Source organism: Typopeltis vanoorti, chromosome 24, assembly GCF_054136105.1.
Source record: "Typopeltis vanoorti isolate ZY-2024b chromosome 24, IOZ_Tvanoo_1.0, whole genome shotgun sequence".
Taxonomy (NCBI): Eukaryota; Metazoa; Arthropoda; class Arachnida; order Uropygi; family Thelyphonidae; genus Typopeltis; species Typopeltis vanoorti.
Window position 1 is genome coordinate 21616514 of NC_143572.1, and position 22620 is coordinate 21639133.

Below are 22620 nucleotides of genomic sequence, written 5' to 3' on the forward strand. Positions count from 1 at the left end.
TGTTGGGGGGAGGGAATAAAGAATCCTCTTGGCTTGCGATCGCTTCAAAGTAAGCCAATTTTTCCTGTGTGTTTCTTCCGCTGTCGACACCGATGTACATAAGCCAATAGCGGCTGTGAAACAGGCCCGACTCAGTATTAGAGAACTTCAAGCAAAAGGATCTCGATAAAGAAATTTAAAACCGATCGAGTGTGCATTTATGAGATTAGTTAGCAGGGATGACGCTCCAAGTGTTTCCTCTCTCTCTCTCTCTCTCTCTCCTTCCCTCCCACCTTTCTCTCCCTCTCCCCCCCCTTATGATTTGCTTCAGTAAGCTACTATTCATACAAGGATGTTAAAGACACAGACAGACACGCCCACTTGTGACCAATGTGTTTAATTACACCTTCGTGGACTTCCTCGATAAACATTTGGGATTACGTTTAATCTACCATTTAAGAGACAAACTTTTGAAAATGGATTTTTAAGTCTAGACTTTAGAGGATGAAAATGAAACTATGCAGCACCCACTTATGAAAAACCCATTGTAATAAACACTTCATTTTTTTTTTTAAATTGTTATTTAAATGTGTGCAGTTAGATTTCATTTATTTAAAGATAAACTACATACGAAAAGTCCCTAGACAGCTGCACATCTTATCAGACTACTCCGGAAATACGGACGAACAAACATCTATTTAGTCAGCCAAAAAACAAAGAAGAAAATTATATATAAAGAACTCCATTGGTTAGTAAATGCACCGTAGCTTGTCGCTAATAACATAAGACACACACACACACACACACACACAAAGAATATAATCTAAATTTATCTTCAACTTTTTTGTTTTAAATTTCGCATTTCTTACTTGGAACCAGTACCCAAATCTTTTACAAGAATGCATTAAAAATATCCCGAAAAGACCCAAAAAGCGGGGTAAAAAAAAAAAAAAAAAAAAATGAATTCTGAATTGAAACGACATTCTGAAGTTTTTAATAATAATTTCAGTCACCTTTTTGATTCAAATTTAAACGCCAAAATGCAATTATGAGGAACATGTCTGCAAATAGAAATGCGATATTATTTTATCATAAAAAAAATAATAAAAAAATAGATAAAAGACGTAAACTCGTTTTCTAAATCAAACATTAAACTGTAAACCGAAACGGGAAAACTGCAAAAATAATATTTGGTCCAAATAATAAAACCGGAACAATCTTAGTGCCTTTTTTTTATTATTTTTTTTAATATCAATTTCACCCACGAAAGGTAACAGACTAGTCGTATATTAGCTCCTTTGTATTAAAGATTACCTGATTAAAAAAAAAAAAAAAAAGTTTTCCTAACTTACTTCAGGTCTCCTATAAGGAAGTAGTCTCCCACCAAATGATAAAATTCATCTATTTAAGATTTTTACAAATTGGGCTCTGTATTAAGGAAGAAATATTAATGCTGATACTGTAAAAAGAAGAAAGAAAGAAAGAAAGAAGATGGGAATTACTGGATTTCGTAACTGATCTCACAGTCCACGTTGAATTCTGTGATTCTGCATCTCAACAACTATATACGTCACAAAAATGTTTAATCTTTTCGTGGTTTCAGAGAATAAGAAAACGTATTTACATCGCTATCGTGTACTTCTGTTACTGCAGTATGTTTGTAAATTTCTTAGCCTCAATGGTATGTTCGAGGGTTAAAGGAAAGAGGGTAATATGGGCCTTATCCTATAAATTTTAAAGGAGAGGGGGATTTCAAAATTTGGAGGAGTGAAAAAAATAAAACAGAAACGAATCTCAGAAAAATTATCATGGGGGGAATATTCTTTCGGTACCACTGTAGTCTCGGGACGACTACTCTGGCTCCATAATGCTAGACCGCCAGAAGAAAGATACTTGTAGGTTCGATTCTAGTCGCTGACAACAGAAACTTTTTTTTTTTTTTTGCCGGTTCCCGAGTTAGTTTATCTTTGACACAGGTATGTAAATGTTCTGTTTCCCTCCTGAAAAATCGAGTAATTCAAAAAAAAAAGACCGAAATTTGCCCCGTTTCAGATAATAACGTCAGTTACGTTTAGAAATACAAGGTGATGCGTCAATATTATTTCCATTCAAAGTAAGTCCAGTATTTATTATATTCCTAGAAGCCATCTGTCCACTACTTAGCACCAAATATTTGATTATTTTAATTCTCAGAAAACACTTCGGACTGTTTCAAGATTTTATGTTCAATGCTAAAAACATAACGGCAAATAGGAACCCATTAAAAATCGAGGATTTATTGTTTTCATCTTAAAACGGTCCCGAACAAGTTGTAGGCTTTTTTTTTTTTCTTTTTCGTAGTTTCTATTTTTGAAAAAAAAAAAAAAAAAAAAAAAAAAAGTACACTCGCTAGTTTCGAATCCAGCAATAGTACCAGAGCGCCTTTGGCTTATTTAATAATAGAACTATGATTATCGATTTTTCTTTTTCTGTCGAGGTGCTCATATTCAGTTTGGGTCATCTGTCATGAAAGTTGCGCAAACCTGATCTAAGCTAGCACGATATCCACGAGTAGAATCAGAACAATGCGAAGGGCTTGAATAACGATAGAGACAGCTTGACAAGAGTAATTTATCAAACTTTGGATGGGAAATATAAAGAGTGAGCACCTTTATCTTGATTATTTTTGAGGGTGTTACGCTGTTCGAGATAGACATTTCGGATTTCAAAACTAGCTGTTCAAAATACGAATTTGTCACACGATTGCAGTTTGGGATATCACTAACTTCCTCCCCCCCCCTCCTTTCCTCTTCCTCGCAATCTCTCTCCTCCCACCACTCTGTTTCTTTCTGAACTAGAGACATTCAAAAAGAAATATGCCGCATGTAGGCAAGTAGAGAGATTTTTCTACAATTAAACATTAAAAACAAATTGCACAGTCAAACATGCGTCTTCGCTACTTCTTCCCACCCATGAGTCATAACTGATGTCTTTGAAACAGTTTCTATTGGCCACGCAACAAACGAATCAACTGTATTTAAAATACACAGTCTATATTTTCATTTCCATACAGTTTCCGAACATATTTACTCCAATTGACTGTATTCCATAAGCTGGACGTATATATAATCAACTCTTAATCACAAGAGGTTGAAAAACCAATAATACATTACTGCCATGTATGGATAAGTGGTTAAAGAAATAACTGAAGGTGTTACAAGGACTTTTTCAATGTAATATAAGAGAAATCAGTCTGAGGAACATTGTTCGATCAGCAAATATTGTGTTTTTATAGGCCTAAAGGAAATCTGGAAAATGATGGAAATCAATCCAGTCACCTGTGAAAATAGCCTACAGAAAAGGCATGAGGTAGAAATCGAACACTGATGGGAAAATGATTGATGTCACTGAATCGGTGACCGTGGAATCGTCTGTTAAGCAAAAGTGTCAACGTATGGATAGCATCAACTATTTTTAGAGAATATTTTGACCTTTCGTTCAAATGTGACAATAGTATTCTAAGATTGAGTGGATTTTGGATTTACATATATACGAGAGTGGTCTGAAAGGTTCTTGGCCTCAACCATAGATGGCAACACTATCAGCAAGATTTTTTTTTTCTAATTTGGTACATTTGTCGTAAGCATCCATGTGAAATTTCAAGTCATTCTATCAAGTCGTTTTTTTATGCAGCTCTCTGAAGCAAAAGTGTTGTCTGTATGCCTTGAAATGGATAAAATTGAGTATCGTACGGTTATAAAATTCTTTGTAAAAGAAGGTTTAACCTTCTTTTACAAAGAAATTCATTCGAAAATTCATTCACCAAAAGAAATTCATTCGAAGTTCATAAAAGTTTATGAGCACTCTTCTCCTTCGTTTTCGACAATTAAGAAATGGGCTGCAGAATTTAAACGTGGCTGTACCAGCCTTGAAGATGATCCACGAGAAGGACATGCAAAAAGTGTAACAACACTAGAAATCATTGATCAGGTGCACGATATGGTATTGGATGACTGGCGAGTCAAAGTGCGTGAAATTGCTGAGACTATAGGCATTTCAAAAGAACGTGTAGGATATATTTTGCATGAAGAATTGCATATGAAAAAGCTTTGCGCAAGATGGGTGCTGCGCTTGCTTACAGTAGATCAAAAACGTACTCGCATGATAATGATAAAATTAAGGGATCTGCACTATGAATTGTTGAAGCATCCACCCTATCCCCCAGATTTGGCTCCCTCTGACTTCCATCTTTTTCCGAAACTAAAAAATTCTTCCTCGCTGGTCAGCGTTTTTCTTCGATTCAAGAGGTGATTGCAGCAGTAGGGGAGGGGGGGGGGTATTTTGCAGATCTTACTGAGAATCACTGCAGGGACGGGATAATTGCGCTGCAGTATCGCTGGAATAAACGTATTGGTCTTAAGGGAGATTATGTTGAAAGATAAAAATAAGTTTGAAATTTTTTTTTCATTGTTAGACCAAGAAGTTTTGAGACCACCCTCTTATATAGCGTTTGCAGTTACAGAAAAGCAGTAATGCCTGAATGAAAGAAAGACGAAGTTTTGAGGAGATACTTAGATGTGGCTTTATCTCAGAAAATGTGGGTCATCTCCCAAGAGGAGAAATTTGATCTTGTTTGGAGGTCCAAGTATTATGATAGTAGGAGAAGAGAGGTCTTTCTAAAATGCGAGAAATAAGTGGACTGTATTTTGATAGCACTGTAGCAGATAATTTGCATTCACCACACCAGAGAATGGCTATGGTTTGGCTTTGCGGTTATTGAGATAGATATATTTATTTTATTTAACTTAATAAAATATACATTAGAAGATAGGTAACAAAAGGAGTATTTACATATTATAAGTATATATACATATTACAGAGAAAGAAAGATTTTCCTTTTGGATATACAATAGAAAATGCAATAAATGAATCAATATTACGGTTCAGTTTCACTCTTAGTTATATTCCAGATGAAGTATTGAGTAACTATTGAAGTCACTATTGAGAGAGAGAGCATGAGCGAAATGTACAATTACCCATCATTGCTGGCGAAATCTGAAGAGGATCCATCTAGGGGGATGCCTTCAAGACCGTAAGACATTTTAGGATCCAAGCTGCTCAGCTTATTGCTCCTCTAGTTTTTAATCATAAAGGCGTGGGAAGAACAGTCCTGAACAGCTTGGATCCTAAAAGGTCTTTTGGTCTTGAAGGCATCCCCTAGATGAATCCTCTTCAGATTTCGCCAGCAATGATGGGAGAAAAATGCCCAAAGGTCAGCCTCATCTGCGGATAACATAGTACCATCTGAATGTGGGAGAAGTAGAAACATGGAAAGGTAAGTTGCCTTGGTGACGGACTACAAGGCTCGACAGTCAATAGGAAGTTGTTTTCTGTATTTGCCCTTTAAAATCTTTTAATAGATGTTTTGGACTTCGGTCTACCTTTTTTTTTTTTTTTTGAACTTCTGTATTGCTCTATTTATTTATGGCGCCTTTCATGATTAGTATTGGCAAAGAATTAATTAAAGAATGAGGACATGCAATGTATGTGTGTGGGAGTAAATGATCCTTAAACATGCCTCGCACACCCTGAGCACCTAATATCCTACCCATTGCACGGTCTCGGCAGCAAAATTATTTGCTAGTTGATGAGGAAGCCTCCTGATGCGTTACCATGAAGTACGACCCCGTGTACTGTAGCGATTGCGAAACCATTTTAGTGATACACCCTCAAATGGAGAATTTCTAGGTCCCTACGGTGCGTTTGGCCTGCCCTTGAAGGATGTCATCCGTACTGCATGCATGAACAGAAGTGGGGGAGGAAAACAGCAAAAATCGTAGGTTTTTCTGAAGACCAAATATGTTAGTAGTCACTTAAAACATTCACGAATCAAGATGGTAGCATTCTACCGGGCGGTGAAACTTATCTATTGCATAGAAGTTAAGTTTACTTTTAATCTAGTTTATTATTTTTTAATGTAAATTCTCTCCACAGAAGACTATAAACTAATACCACATTAGTATCCTGAGCGAGCTCAAGTTCGATAATCTGAATCCTTATTCTAGGACCAAACATAGACGTCTTCAAGCGAGTTAATGAAATGCATCTATTGTCTGTCTGCAGAAATCGTTTAATGGTTGTCTTCAGAATTGCATGGATGATTTTTTTTTTAATATTCTATTCATGGTATTATTTTTTAAACTATATCCATTCTACAGCAGTTATTACTAACAGTACTATACAAACAACTATAGCACAAAATAAACACGTCTATCTTTGGTGGTAGTGATGGGGGGGGGGGGGGGCTGTATAAGAATTTTTTTTTTTGTGGTTCCCACTCATGAAAGGTTATAAGTAAACATTTGTACTGTGGGCGGGGGATTTTTTCTTTCATTTTTATTAATTATATATATATATAGTTGTAATTTTTTATTTCTTTTTATATAGGCTGAAAACCCTGCTCTAGAGACCATTTCAGGCCTCCAATAAGCAGGACGGACTACCGCAAAGAAAACTATTGATCGATCTCTCGTACAAGTAACATCTGACAAAAGTATTCAAAAAAAAAAAAAAAAAATTCAGAAATCGGCAAGATCGACATTGGATGCCGCTTCAAAATACATGTGGAATAACAACTTTGCTTCGGATATTCTCAACAGAAGAATACTGTACGGTGTACACCTATTTAGCTGAAAGATCGACATCCAACTTAATCAATGAGAAACATTTTCGACACTCCGGTTTAGTGACTACCGGTGTGCAAATATCACCCCCACACACACACTCTTTAGAAAGAAAAAAAAAAAAAAACTGGCCTTAATGAAATCGTAATCAAATATTATCCATCCATGAAGATATTCTGAATTCTCCAATGCAAAAGTACGCAAAACAGACAAATCGGCCATAAGAACACACGCAATCAGCAGACATAATAACACTGGCGTCATAGCCTGAGTTGCTTCGGTTGTAAATTCAAAACAAACAAATTCATTGCATAGGCTTATGAGGAACATTTATCTGGTCTCTTTCGACTAAAGGTGAGTTAGCCGGTCTCATACAGAGGTAGGGTTTTTTCTCCACTGGGAAACTCGGGTTTTTCTCGGAGGTTTGCAGTCCACTTGAAGGAGGAGGAATTTGATGCTCATGTATCATGGACAAAGCTTTGGTTGAATGCCCTCTAGAAAGTAACTCTGAATATCTACTCATTTTTATCACTGGCATTAGATTAAAGAGGATTCAAAATTCAATCCAAACTATGAACTATAGTAAGTCGTTTCTACTGTGGTTCTCGTTTTTCAGTCTATTGTATGAAGCATCTCCTGTGACAGTTGATGAATTAAAAAAATTAATTGGGTGGTTCATCGTTGCTTTTCCCCAAATCCCCAGTGTTATCCGGACTCGGGACCGACATACGGCTGGGACGTATTCATGACTGTAATCCATGTGTGTTCACGGGGCCGATTTGCCTGTTCTGGGGGACGAAAAACCTGAGTTTTCGGCTGAAAAAAAACCCCTAACCCCATATGAGACCAACTAACTCACCTTTAGTCGAAAGAGACCAGATAAAGGTTCCTCACGTTACTGAAGGGAATCGAACCCAGGTCTTCGTCTATACAACCGAGCTACGGAGTCTGTTATTTATAGCATTGCTTTGTATATTATAAAATAAATACTCAATTTAATATCATTTATTTTATCGAATTAAATCACCGCATTTTTAAACTTCCTGTGCACAGTTTAACATTTGTTTATAACGTAGAAGAACCACATTCTTAAACTTCCTATGTTTAACAACAACATTTGTTTATAGCGTAGAAGAAAAAGTAATGTCGGAAGCGTATCTAAATATTAACAAAAATCAACAATTAAGGGCATAAATTATTTTATTAGATTGTGGCTAATTTATTTTTCTTATGTGATTAATAGAATAATTAAATAGACTTGTTTTAAATTTAATTAAACTTTATAAATTAACGGTAATAAATCTATTTAAAACACGGTTGAAATAGTCGTACAAAATGCACCCTTGGATTAAGAATCTAAGAGAGGAACTGTTTAGGAGAAATTTATCATAGCTGATAGTTAATTGCTAAACTCAATTAGTGTAATTAAAACCTTCTCGGAGATCTCAAACGTGCCATTGGAAGTTCATTAAAACAGGCCGAAGAAATAGTGAGCTAACAACCAGTTGTCCAAGTTCCCTTTTGGGGATATGCGTGACCATGGTCTATTTATTATGGCAGTAACATGTCTGGTATCGCTTCATATAATTTAAATGAGCGTCAACACAATAGCAAGACTGCTCTCTCTCTCGTTTCTGTTTAATATTAGTCGTGTTTCGTTTCGCTCGCGGTTGAACCTCACTAATGTAATAAGATCTCTTACATTTGCATAGTTTAAGCATTCGCGGATGCATTTTGGATAGCTTATCGTGGTTGCCTTAAATTGCGAAAGAAATGAAATATACTAAGAAAAGCAAACCATATATATCGAAGTAATTCTTTCCCTCCAAACCCCCCCCCCCCTCTTCTTGTTCTCCTCCCGTTTTGCTTCTATCCCTCGCTAAACTCAGAATACAGAAACGGTTTATAAGCACATTGTTAATGCAAAAGTTGTAATTTCCATAAGTACTCATTAAAAGAATTGGGATATCAAACGTTTATGAGGATGTAGAGTTTGTGCGTTACATTTGAAGAATTGGACTGTAATAACTACGTACGGTTTTCCTGGAAGCATTCCCCCCCCCCCATGTGTGGGTTAAAAGCAGTAATCTTCCCATCTATGGAATCGTTTATTTATGGCAGCTGTGCCGAATCTTTTCCATTCGCGACATCTGTGAATTTTTTGATATAAAAAAAAGAGGAAAATCTAATGGAACAGTTAACTGTAGATTCATGTAGATCAGTTGAAATAGAAAGGCCTTTTGGAGCTCACTGGAATTGAGACAGGCATAAATTTAGCATTAGTCAGTTTTGTGATTCAATGCAATTGTACAATATTACGGTCGTTGGATAAAAACATATACTGAAGAGGTTGGTTATTTATGTTGATGCTATACGAACTAAATATAGGCAAATAAAGAAGTCAGCAGACAAAGTTTGCTTTATCATTAGTGTTTGGTTTAGCCACATATTGTTGTATGGTTGCTCTACTGAAACATGATTCAAACAATGGAAGTTGGTTTGATGCCTGAGTATACGCATGCTCAGAAATGGAGCTTGTGCACGGCATATGTGTAATTCATTTGTACACAAAGAAAAGCGATTTTTTTTTTAAAACCCTGGTAGTACCATGAAAAACAAGTAGTATTAATGGTATTACTATTATGCAAATGGGATTAAGATAAATAAAATAAAAATATATTGTAACAAGGTTTCTTTAAATGATAAACGATTTTGTATTTATCACTTTAAAGGCAATAGCGTTTTTGTTTTTAATTTATTTTTTTTTTTTTAACTAACCAATGATATTATGCAAAAATTGTTAACAGATATAAAACTTTAAAAACATTTAGTGTTATTATGAGTCATAAGGCACATATAAAAGCACATATGTATTACCCTACCAACCACTAGAACAAAATGCCTGGATTCTCAATTCGTCCACACTATTAATCTGCTGTGGATTTACAAGTGCAATTCTTCCAAATATTGTCCTGTCTTACGTTGAACAACATTAATTAGAGTTTTTTTTTGTTCCTAAAATAGCAGTAATTAAAGTCATTGATTATCATTGACATTCAGAATTATTTTCCTTTAAGAACTCATAAAGAAAAACGTCCAAGCAACCTTTAAGTTTAGATAACCAGTCAAAAGTGGCTCTGCTGTGCCGGAAGTTGCAGTTTATTTCCGCTGGAAATCCGTGGATGATGGAAAAACCAAGACGACCGACCTAACACTTATACAAGCAGAACTAACAACCTGTGTTGGGGTGCCTGGCTTAAAGCCATTCCACACAGCATGCTTTATCCTGTTCTGTGAAGAGCGACCAGACATGTTTCCGGTGTGATCTACTTTTGCTCCTTTTTTTTTTTTTAATTTCAATTTTTTATATGTTCATGTATTAATTAAGTGATGTATGAACATTACTGTAATCAGAAACGACACGTTATTGCTTATTGGAGGAAGCTGATGTAAGAAGTGCCCCTATCTTACACAGTGCCATTAAAAAAAAATGTATTTTTAATGGCATATTTTAGAAGAAATATTTTATTCAACTACATTTAGCTTAATTCAGTATATCCTATTGTTTTTTCACGTAAAGTAAAAATGAATCAAAAAAACATATGTAAGCTAGTTGTCTGAAACTTGAATAATAAATATGTCATTTGTTTTGAGAATATTTGTGTTGGCAGATAAATGACTAGGAAACAAATATTTATTCCTTCTTGGTTAATAGAAGAGTAATTCTTTCTCGTTCCAGCCAAATCCAAATATAAACGGGGAAAAAAAAATAAAAGTCATGGAACAACGTAAAAGAAGGACGCTTATGTACCAAGGGAGGAGCAAAAAACAGAAAAAAAAAATCATATAGAAAGACCAAAGCGAATCCAATAGTTAATATGGGTGTCGAGGTATAGGCTGCACGCAAAAGATTCATTAAAGTGGAGGAGACTTCTTCCAGTGTGAAAATATTGTTATTGATATGTGGTAGAGAAATAAATCAAGCATTAGCAATGGAGGGGAGCGTGTTGGTTTCTTTCAAAAGGGTACCATTAGGCGCAAATGAGCGAACTAGCTTCGGCAGTGAAGATCGGATAACATAAAAGCGTGAGCTAAAAAAAGGGGGGGGGTTGCAAAGAAAAAAAAAGGAGGGGGGGAATGAAGAGGAAAAAAAAAGAGACCTGAAAGAAACGACAGGCGGCATCTCAGAAGACATGACAATGAGATAAAAAAAAAAGATAGAGAGAGCTGGCTGTTTTCTAAGGTTGAAGCACCAGATCCACAATGTAATCGATATTAAGGTTCCCTTGACAACAGCTATTGCGCACTACACAGAAAGCTGAGCACCGTTGTTTCACTGGTTTTTATTCTTCCTGCTGGTTGGCTGGTTATTGTAATTCCCTTCTCGCTTCCGACCAAACTAACTATGCAAGACAGTTTGTGAGCTAACATCCTCTTCGGATGAGGTTGTGTTGCCTTTCAGAATATTGGCAAGATCTCCAAGAGGGATAAAGCGGAATATTTTTACAATAAACAAAAGAAGAAAAGTTTAAATTTCACTGTGGCTATTAGAAAACACCGACATTAATAGAAATAAATACGTGGTAGCAAAATTAAAGATATGACATTTTTGTTGCGTGTGTAACTTGCAGTTAGGTCACTGACTTAGCCATGTTAAATACTACTGCATGAGTTTTAGTTAGGTTACTGACTCAGCGATGATTTCCTACATAAAGTGACAGAATAAACAAGAGTATAGCGTCTAAATATGCTTTTCTAGAAAATATCGTGCACATTACTCTTGCCTATCTCATCCAAATATCATCATACAGGCTTTGGCCATAATTGGAATAGCATGAAGGAGAATCTATGGTCGTACATAAAGGAACTCGGTGATTAGCCAGTTAACTTCCTGAACCAAAAACAGGCACATTTATGCAGTCGGTCACCTGACAATGCTGTAGAGATAGTAGGATTATTAGACAGAAGGCACAAAACAAGTTTCTGGAGAAGACGAACATGATGAGGCAACGCCCCTACGATCTAACTTTTTTGTGTAATTACAGTAATCTCGGAATGTTAACATGAGAGTATTTCCATTATAAACTACTGTGGAAACGAAGCGAGATAAACAACAAAAGTGGGCAGATTAGTTACATACAATATTCATTCTAGATATTTGAAAAGCGGGAAAACAAGGCAGAATTGAAGGGTGGGGTCAAAAGACGTTTTAAATTGTTAAACCAATTTCGAAGAATGGTACCGTACTTGAAAGGTCACTACATCTGTCCTTGGATTTTGAACTTTGGCAGTAAACGCATCTTGAACAGACTATGTACTCAATTTTTAACCCCCCCCCTGTCTCTTTCCTGTCCCTCAATATTTATTAATTTGTTAGCGGACTTTCCTCCTTGCCTATCATCGAAGACAATGCCTTCCTTAAACCCTTAATTAGCGAGCTAGAGAGGTAAGGTGTGTTTTGTTACACGCCCTACAACGCCCTTCTTCTCTCCCCCCCCCCCCACTACCTTGACGGACAACATCTAACATTGATGAAGAATAGTATTTATTTCGCTCTGCCGTGACCTACTGCACTTATGGTCCACCAGTCATTCACTTGCCGCTCCCTCTTTTATGTTGTTCCTACCTCCCTATCCCCATACTTTTTTTTTTTTTTGCTTCAGTGCTTTGGCAGCTTAAATGACAAGAAACCTACAGTATACAGGAGTACCGTTTGCTGCAGTAAATGCCAAATAATCTCGTTGTCAGATGGCACTTGGCCATCTGCAATTTTTAGGTGAACTGCGTTTAGAACATTTACCCGAAGTACAAATCGTTTTTTTTTTTTCTTCTTTCTCTCCTATATTAGAAGAGAAATTCACTTTTTATGCTCTTGTATTAGAAGCTACGATTTCCATTTCCTCTCCCCCCCCTTGTGTATGGGAGGGGTTAATACATCTAAGTTGCCAAATGGATAATTCCGTTTCAGTTTTACGATTTTCAGGAAGTGAGTTGAACTAAAAAGAATATCGTAACTGTGCAATGAACTTCAATCTACGATCGTACTACTTAGGAGATCCCCCCCACAACTGCTGTTTCCTACATAAAGTCTTTCCGCACTCCCCCCCCCCGCCAGCATCTCCTCCACACTTTCAGTACAGGCGGTTTTAGCCTTTTGTATCTCCAAGTTTGCTTACTCCATAAACTCCTTCACACATTCCGGTGCCTTTTTAACCAATCAGCGTGCGGGAAAACCAATTTCCCAAGTTGAGCTGGGAGGCAAGCCGTGTAATGTCTGCTATCGATCGGGGAGAACTGGAGTCGACTGATGAGTAGATCGATGAACTCATTAAGGCTTAGCTGACTTTCATGACCTTCCCGTAATACTTCACCGGCAAGTAAATTAAATATAACTTACTGTTGTTTCCTTCCCCCCTCCCCGAACTTGCCCACCTCCAAATTATGGGCTAATGACGTTTTCCAAGCTTGGTTTAATCAAAGAAACAGGCTGTAATTGCACTAATATAAAAGGAATATATGTCGAAAAAAAATTAACGATCACATTAAGTCCTTAAGGGTGGTAACCCTCTCCAAATTTAACAGGCTACAGAAGTGCGAGCCATTACAAGTTTCCATTTTACAAGCTCGCATACGAAAACGTTGTATTAAAGAAGGGGGTTTGTGTTTAGTTTGTTTCTTAACTAGAACACATCGGACGTGGAAAGAAGTTGGGAATTTTGTAATGCTGTATATGAAGAACGATCTTTTTTTTTTTTTTTTTAATAATGTCAACAGTCCCCCACCCCCCCCCCCCCCCACCCCCCCCCCCCCCCACCCCCCCCCCCCCCCACCCCCCCCCCCCCCCACCCCCCCCCCCCCCCACCCCCCCCCCCCCCCACCCCCCCCCCCCCCCACCCCCCCCCCCCCCCACCCCCCCCCCCCCCCACCCCCCCCCCCCCCCACCCCCCCCCCCCCCCACCCCCCCCCCCCCCCACCCCCCCCCCCCCCCACCCCCCCCCCCCCCCACCCCCCCCCCCCCCCACCCCCCCCCCCCCCCACCCCCCCCCCCCCCCACCCCCCCCCCCCCCCACCCCCCCCCCCCCCCACCCCCCCCCCCCCCCACCCCCCCCCCCCCCCACCCCCCCCCCCCCCCACCCCCCCCCCCCCCCACCCCCCCCCCCCCCCACCCCCCCCCCCCCCCACCCCCCCCCCCCCCCACCCCCCCCCCCCCCCACCCCCCCCCCCCCCCACCCCCCCCCCCCCCCACCCCCCCCCCCCCCCACCCCCCCCCCCCCCATATATCAGCAAGTTGATCGCTTAATTCGCTTCGACATGTTTATGAGCTCTGCATGTAGTCACTCGAACGTGGAATAGCTTTTGTTGTCAGAAAAAGACATTTCCCCCCAATACATTGCGCACGCAGTATCATTTGACCGTTTCTATTTACAGCAATATCTGGAGTCAGTGAATGTGCTGGGTTTAGTACTTTTGTTAAAAGGGACTGTTTTATTTTAGGCTATGATGCTGGCGAAATACACATTTAATTTTTCTTCTTTGGCCTATTCTCTAGCAAACATAGCTAGTGGGTAAGCAGCACACACGGCCTGTTTATTTGTTTTGTATGTCACTGACCCCAAGAAGCTTTGTTTATCCGGAGAGAATTTCGCCTAGTGCTTGTACGGATGCCAAGATGAGTTGACTATAGGAAAATCCTTATTATTTTGTTTTAAGAGCTACTTATTTAGTTTTTATAAAGTATATTTGCATACAGTAACACTTTTATTTTTATAGACACTTAACTGCTGTAATATTTCTTTCGTTTAACGTGTCATTTTCTTTATTTTAATAATGAACTACTACAGCTATTAATTGTCAAACCCTTAATATGTTTTTGGCAAATGTGGTTGCCTCAGCTCAATCGCGTTTTCCCTTAGAGAATGGGTTGGTTTGCGCAGCTTGTGAATGATAATGACGTGTATTTTCCGTTTACCACTGAATGATGACTAATACTGCCGTGAGCTCGGCACGTGGCGTAGTTATCGTATAGAATTCAGTAAAGCAAAGATTTCCCAGTGAGGTCATGCGGCAAGCTGTATACTGTAACCACCTTTTAAACTCTTGTTTCTTCAAGCACATGGGAGTTAGTTAATATTTTTCCACTTGGAAGTAGATTTATTTCAAACATTTATTGCTAGGCTGATATAGAGGGCCCTTTGAACTCTTCTTGCGTTATTTATAAGTATAGGGGGATGCACACTTCCTGCTCTTCCCCCCCCCCTACAGAACCTATCTATACGTACGTACTAAATATTTGAGAAAGCACATACAACTGGTAACAATTTGTAAAAAAAAAAAAAAAAAGCCTTCCTTCCTCCTCAAGTGAACTTTCTTAAAGAGACATTCATATTTTTTCTCTACCCTCCCCCATCCAATACCTCATCTTGCTTGACACGTCTTCTTCGGTGTATATTGCGAACCGTCATATCTGTCTACAGCTCGTTCAAAGCTATATTTATCTCTAAGACTGTCTTATCCCCCCCATCCCCAACAGGAAGAGAAGAGAGACCCTCCTCCCTACGTTTTAATAGGTTATAGATGCGACGTCCTGTTCGCCTGGGATCAAATTCTGTTTGGCATCTCATTTGTCAAATGGGTCTCGCATGAGCGCGCCTGATCCTAGCCAGTGCTCTGTAAAAGACATCGGGCTTTAAAGCTCTTTGGGGTTCATTCTGTAGCTGAGTCAAATGGCCTTTGTGGGAGAGCTGTTTTCTCTTCAGTCATTGGCTGAGAGGACTCTCCTCACTTCCTGTGTCAGAGCGGCAGGGACACCCAGAAGTGCCTCTCACAACGACACGGTTTCTGGAGACCAAATGTCTGTTTTTCCTTTGCTGTAACTTAATATGGCTTTCTCACAAAGCCTGTACGTAGCTTCGTGTTGTAAAGTGGACTTATTCGCTTAAGGTGATACCCTTCAAGTGCTATTTTAGAATAAAATGAAGACGTTAATCACCCAAGCACTCACCGATGTCTTTCCCATGTTAATTTTAGTATTTTTTTTTGCATGTTCTATCGTGTAAAAAAGCTATTATTAATATCCCATGATTGCCTTATATGTTACTGTATAAGATTACGGCACTTCTGTCCATTGGTAGCTATGTAATGTTCAAGGACTACTTTTATTTCTATATATTTTTTTAAATAAGTGCCAAGACTGTCTTCGAACAAAGAATACATTATTCTATACCTCTCACGTACTACTGCAGTACTTGCAACTAATGATATGGATTCACACTTCTACTTCAGCTTGCACAACAGTGTCAACAGAAGTAAGGATTGCTGGGTGCATTTTAAAATTTAATACATAAAATAAAATTAAAAAAATGTTGCTATGTCATTGAGAGGTCTCCTCACTATTTCATACGTGTCGTAGCGCTAATTTACGTATAAAATCCTTGTCCCGTTTTTCAGTAAATCACTAAGAGGCATCCTACTGATAACTGCGGTTTCTAAACCCATTTACTCAACTAGGATGACTGGATATTTCGCCATGAATATTTCGCCATACAGCACAACTACTCTACTAATATATATTGATATTTGTTGGCTGAACGTTAGCAAAGCGCCAAAATTACTTTATGTACAATAATTATAGTATATTACAGTAGTACTTCATGGAAATTTCTTAGATCATAAGTTTTAATACTAATAAAAGAAAATTAACTAAAGAACGTAAATAGTTTCTTCCACTCATCAGTTTTATTTATTTAAGTATAAAATGCGCTAACTCCACCTGGCGGCCTTATGTTTTTGACATAAACGTCACTCAGGTAAGACTTGTTCTTTCTGTCACCATGCCAATACGGCTTGCAATCCCTTAAGACTACTGAATCAAAGAAGTCACGTGTTCTTGGTAAGCCCCTGCTGTTGCCAGCCAGCGCTGCAGTTTTCTTATCGTTGTTGATAACAGCGAAGTGTCTCTATGGCAACGTCCATTCGCAGTAAAATATCGATTTTTGTATTTGCCTAGCTCCAGTAATGTGTCTTAAGAGCCTGAAGCGAGAAATGCATTGTCCTGGCCCATTACACAGAGTGTATTAAAAAAAAAAAGGAGAGGGGGGGGGGGCATGAACACGTTTTTACCAAGTTATTCTGGTGGAGGAATGGCACATAAAATAGGGCTGTTGTACATCGACATACTCATCGTAAGATATTAAAAAAAAATGGTAGCTATGCTTTATGGTAGAGATAAGCAATGGATATTGTGATAAAGCCCTAATTATTTAATGAATCAGGCAGTAGTCGGCTCTGGTGGTGGTGTGTGGGTGTGGGGGGGGGGAGACCAACTCAAGTACATAAAAAAACGGACTCGCTAGTCTCGTAAAGATTTTGTATAAGCTATTATAGGCTTTCGCTAATTCCTTCACTAAGATTATCTTCGCATTATTGTACGACTTTGTTATGTAAGACTAACCAATAGGTTTAACTTACACTTTATTAACATACAATAAGATTTCTTGCGAAAAAAAAAGCAATGTAGAAGGAAACAAAAACGCTTAAAGCTATTACGACAGCAGTACTCATTTCGAAGAACAAAAAAACCCAAAGAATTTGATTTATTGACTAGTTCAAGTAAACTTCACAAAACTGTGCACTTTAGCTCGCGGTCAGTCGCTTTTTAATGGCTTCGTAAAAGTAATTCAAAGTTTTAATTTATTACTTTCCTTTCTTTGCTGACCTGTAAAAAAAAAAAAAAAAACACTGTTGTTGCAGTTAACCGCTAAACACAACAGCCAAATGTAGTTCGTCTGCAAGTGTACAAAAAGAGTCGCAAATGTGTGACGTAAGTTATATTGGAAAACTAGGTAATTCCACGGTGTTTTGATGATTCCAAATCTGTTGGAACATCTTTGGTCTTTTCAATAAATCGTAAGTTAGCGCAGTAACGCCCTTTTAGTTTACTTCTGACTTCTAGATAACTGGTTTGTTTTATTTACATTTTTATGATAATTTTTTCAAAATTATTCCTTAACTTTTGTTTTTCTTACTCTAACAAATAGCTGCAGTATTGCTTCGATAAATATTTTGTAAGCAAACAAAGTAGTTGTAAAACAGGACTAGTGAAACTACTATCTTATTTTCTTGTTCATAAACATCGTACGGAAATGTATTTGTAACGTAATTTATTCTACCACGTCTCTTCGATATAAATCTGTTGCCTAACGGATACCACTTTGACACGCAATGTGTTTAAGACTATAAACATTTCGAAATGCATACGACAAAAATCGACACGCGTCTCTCGCGGCATTGAAATTATTTCCATATTAGCTCATTTAGCGCATGAGTAGAAAAGAAAAAAAGTGGAATAATTTCACGTAGCAAAGCGGAAATATAAAATGACGAATTTGGAACTAGAATATTAGATCGAATATCATTAAACCTAATGAAATTCGTTAGACTTAGTAATATGTAACTTGACGCGAGTAATCATGAAGTAACGGTAAATTTTGTTTGAAATCATTTTCAGATTTTGATTTCAATTTAATTATAATGATTTTAGATGCCGTCTTCAACACTTATTTTGGAAGGAAAATAAGCGACTGTCACATAAATGTACGCCGTGTAAAAGCGCATGCGTAGTAGCTTACACGATTATACAAAATGGCCGTTATTGTATTGGTGATACAAAGAGGTAGGAAATGTATATGTACAATGAAATATATACGGTATCCCTTTAGATATTTCACAATCTCGGAAATCGGGTTGTATTAAGAGAGAAAAAAGGAGAGATAGAAGAAGTAAAAAAAGTTCAATGACATAAACAGACGATCCGGGTGAACAGTGAATACTGTAACTAGGGGAAGAAAATTTGTATGACTTCAGGGGATAGCGTTTCATGAATAGAATGCAGAAGAGGTCGCCGGAAAATCTTTTGAATTGTATATAGAACATTGCAAAATATGTTTTGAATTTCTAACACATCCTGTGCGCTGTATACAGAAAAGTAGGTACACAAATCAGTTTAAATATAAAATTGAATATCATTTGGATTCTTCACTTTTAATCTTGAAATTCTTGTAGATTCAGAATCCAGATCAAAGGCAAGATTCTGCGATTATCAACTACATAAATTCGGAGGATTATATGAAGTATATCAAAGAAATTAAATACTAATATTATGTATTACTATCAAAATATTTTGGAACTATTTTGTATCCACGATATCTTTTAATATTTGACGATCTTTGATTCATATAGAAATATGATCTTCACATTGCTACTGAATCATCTTTATTTTGATTTTATTGTGATATTTGAATGATTTCGGTGTATTATCCAATCTCCTGAAAACAGTATTTGAATTATACGAATACAACTTTTTTTTTATTCGTATTTATTTTAAGTCGACTTTTTCAGCCATTTTAAATGCTTCTTATTTTTCTTGTATGTATTTTGATTATATTAAAACTGTATCAAATGCATTACCCACAGTACACCAAGATCATTGTTAAATTTCGCACCTGCGCAATAGTCTATCAGGTGCCCTGCAATTAATATTACAAACCACGCATGTCCATAGCAGGACTAGTGTCGTGCACATTACCTAGCGCGCATAACAATTCATTCGGTATACAAATAGGGAGAAAAAAAACGAGTGGGTTAGCATTCCTTATAAAGTATTCAGAAGACTTTGAAGTCCCGAGTTTAATTCACACCACCGCATTAAATGCAGCGAAGAATTCTTAATCACTTTTGTGGAATTTTATATCAGTATTTTGAATACCACTTTTTAAGGCTTATATTTTCCTGAAATTAATTTTTGAAAGAAATTTTCTAAGCCAGAAAAATTTCGAATTGAAATTTTTGTTGTCAGTTATTTGACTACAGATATGATTTAATTGAACAAAACAGTCACTTCTGAAGATGATGTCAGTGAATGAGTTGTGGGAATATTGGTTAGTGTGTCTCCCGCGATGAGTCGTTTGTCTCCATGGAGATACCCATAATACCAATAGTCAGTTATTATTTTAAATGCTTGAAATCAGAACATCGTCTGCTCTCTCAGCATGCGTTCAGAGAGCAGACGATGAATCAACATGTTAGAACTACAGCTTTTTTTTTGCTTTAACTGTCGGGCGCCTCGCAAATATGTTTCATAAATTAAAACAAAACTCATAAAATTATGAGTTTTTATCAAAATCATTTCCCAGCTTTGCGAACGATATTATATTTATTAATATATTTATTATTATTATTATTATACATCGTATCGTAATTTATTATTATTAATGCAATAAAAAAATTAAATAGTTTCTTTGCCAAACTTTATAATTAACAGCAGAGTAGCGTTATTTATATATTCACAATGAAAGATTATTATTATTTTTTTTTAATTTTAATGCAGCTACTAAAAGGGTTCTCAGTTACATTTTCGTAGAGTCCTGTTGTATTCCATTCCCCTCTCTTTTTTTATCTCCCTCTCTGCTCGTTAAATTTTGACTTTTTTCCGTATGCGCTAATTACCAAGATAAGGTATATTGTACTGCAGAAAAATTATATTTAATAAGAGAAAAGATAATAAAAAAGCTACATTTAAAATGTTTATTTAATATGGAAAGCTTCCTTGAATGAATCTAAAAAAGATTAACATTAATCTGTTGCGGAGGACGCACATGGCTATAATAATTACAAAGCATGGACTGGGTCCTTTAGAGGAAATTTCGCTTATAACATTGTCAGAGAAAATATCAAAATGATAGCGACCCTGAACTCGTGTGTTGTAGACATGTGGCATACATCCTCTTACAATCCAGGAAAGCATATTATGGATTTAGCTTGTTTTTATTGTAAATAGGACCTTGGGGGGGGGGGGGACAAAGGCTAATTGGTCAGCATTACGAAGATTTTAAGGAATTTTTTTTTTGACAGTGGTATACTTTTAAAAACAAACACCGAATTCCTATCATTAAGTTTTTCTAAGAAGGAAAAAAAAAAAAAAAAAAACGCTGGATAAAAGTACTTAGCAAATTCCATTCTGTTTTTCGTATGCTGTTGTTGGGGCTAATGTCACGGCCATGTCTTTCGAAGTAGCTTCGATGGAGGGTGGAAAGTAAACAGCAGGAGATCTCCTCTCCCCGAAATACACGACAAGCCGTACTCCGCCGAGAGGGATCTTGCTGCAGGACTTTTCTCTGCAATGATGGATGGGGGGATTATAATCTTTAACACTCCTTATCACGTCTAGGCCGACTCCCCACTGCCACCTCAGCCACTTGTGTTAAAGTGGCAGGTAAAGTCGCCCAACTGAATGGTGCAGATAAGAAAGAGCAATTCGCGGAACCATAACGGGCACTGATGAATGGCTAGTTACGTTCACTTTTTTGGGGGTGGGGGGGTCTCGACCACTCCGGCATTCATCCTTCCTACATTCGCAGTCCGACAAAGAGTGCAGCACAGGAGGATTTTGTGCCTACGGCTAAGGTAGGCTGAAGTGGGACTCTTGGTTCTTACGCCCTCCCCCTTCTTATTGGTACAGGAAGAAGGCTATGGGGGTCATGTTGACTAGGTGGGTAAGGCTGGGGGGGGTTCACTGGGATGTCGGGTTATCAGAGAAAAGTGGATTAGTTGCGACTCAGGCAAAGACATCTACTGTTAAAGAGTCAGTTAGTCTTTTGTTAGAGGGCACTTTTCTCGCCCTTGTTGGTGTGTTCCCCCCATTTGCGAACATGATTCTAAGAACTTATTTGTTTGTTTTTGTTCAGCAGTTTCTTTCTTTAAGTGTAGAATTGCGGATCTTGTAGAAGAAAGAAAGGGAACGCCCCCCCCCCCTTTTTTTTTTTGAAGCTTATGGACTTTGAAGGACGTTGAAAGTTTCTATTCTCTTGGGAACCACTCGAATGGTCTGTTTGAGTATCACATAAACCACCACAGATAATTAATTTCTGTTTCTAATACAATAATATTATCACCTTAGTCTAGGTTTGGCGGCTCGCAACAAATTGTAGGTGAAAAAAAAAAAAAAAACAGCCTAGGGCTCAAATCTCATTTAATTCAAATCATAGATATTTCGTAAAAATTCTCTTGAAAAGAAAAAAAAAATTACTTGCGAATGATCAACAGATCTATCAATCTGATTAACACAAAATGCTCAATGCCTTAAAATTTGTGCAGTTAAAAGTATTCTACCAAAATATTTCTTTCGTAAGCTGACTTGGAAATTTGTGCAATGCAGGGGGAAAGCTTAGAATAAATCTGACGTTCATCCAAGCTTTTCAAGATCTTCGTTCCACCTTCTCTCCTCTGATGAGCACTCGTGCTGCAAGTAGTCACTGCCGATTTGCAGTCGTCTAGTTTCGAAACCACCACACTAACTACGTGTTCTCTTTCATCCGTAGCGTGGAACAGACTACCAGCATTAGTGTTTCCTCCCAAGTGTAAAAATCTGAAATAATAATAATTAACGGAGATAAATACATTTCTCCTGCCTTTATACCTATTACTTTTTTATATTACAGTACACGGATATTGTACTATTGAAATATACTTTGAAATATATATAAACATCCGATTTTTTTTTTCTCTATGGAAATACTGTTTCATAAACTATATTTCTGTTATAATCCACCCTGTCACAACATTCCAGAGTCATTCCCTTAGCTCATAGCGGGCGTATTAGATAGATATATAACATGCGGGATGATTTAAAGATTGTGTAATCTGAAAATCATAATATATGCATATTATTATTATTATTATTATTATTATTATTATTATTATTATAACGGTGTCTCGATGGAGTCAAAAGACGCATCGCGGGAGACCCCACATTGACACACTAACCATTATTTACACAATACCTATCATACTTCTCCTTAAATTCATTCACAGATGAAGCATTCACAAGCACCTCTGGCAATGCATTCCACTCCTTCACAACCCTCCAAGTAAAAAATCTAGTCCTAACACTCTTGTTAACCACACTCTTAAATAATCTCCAGAA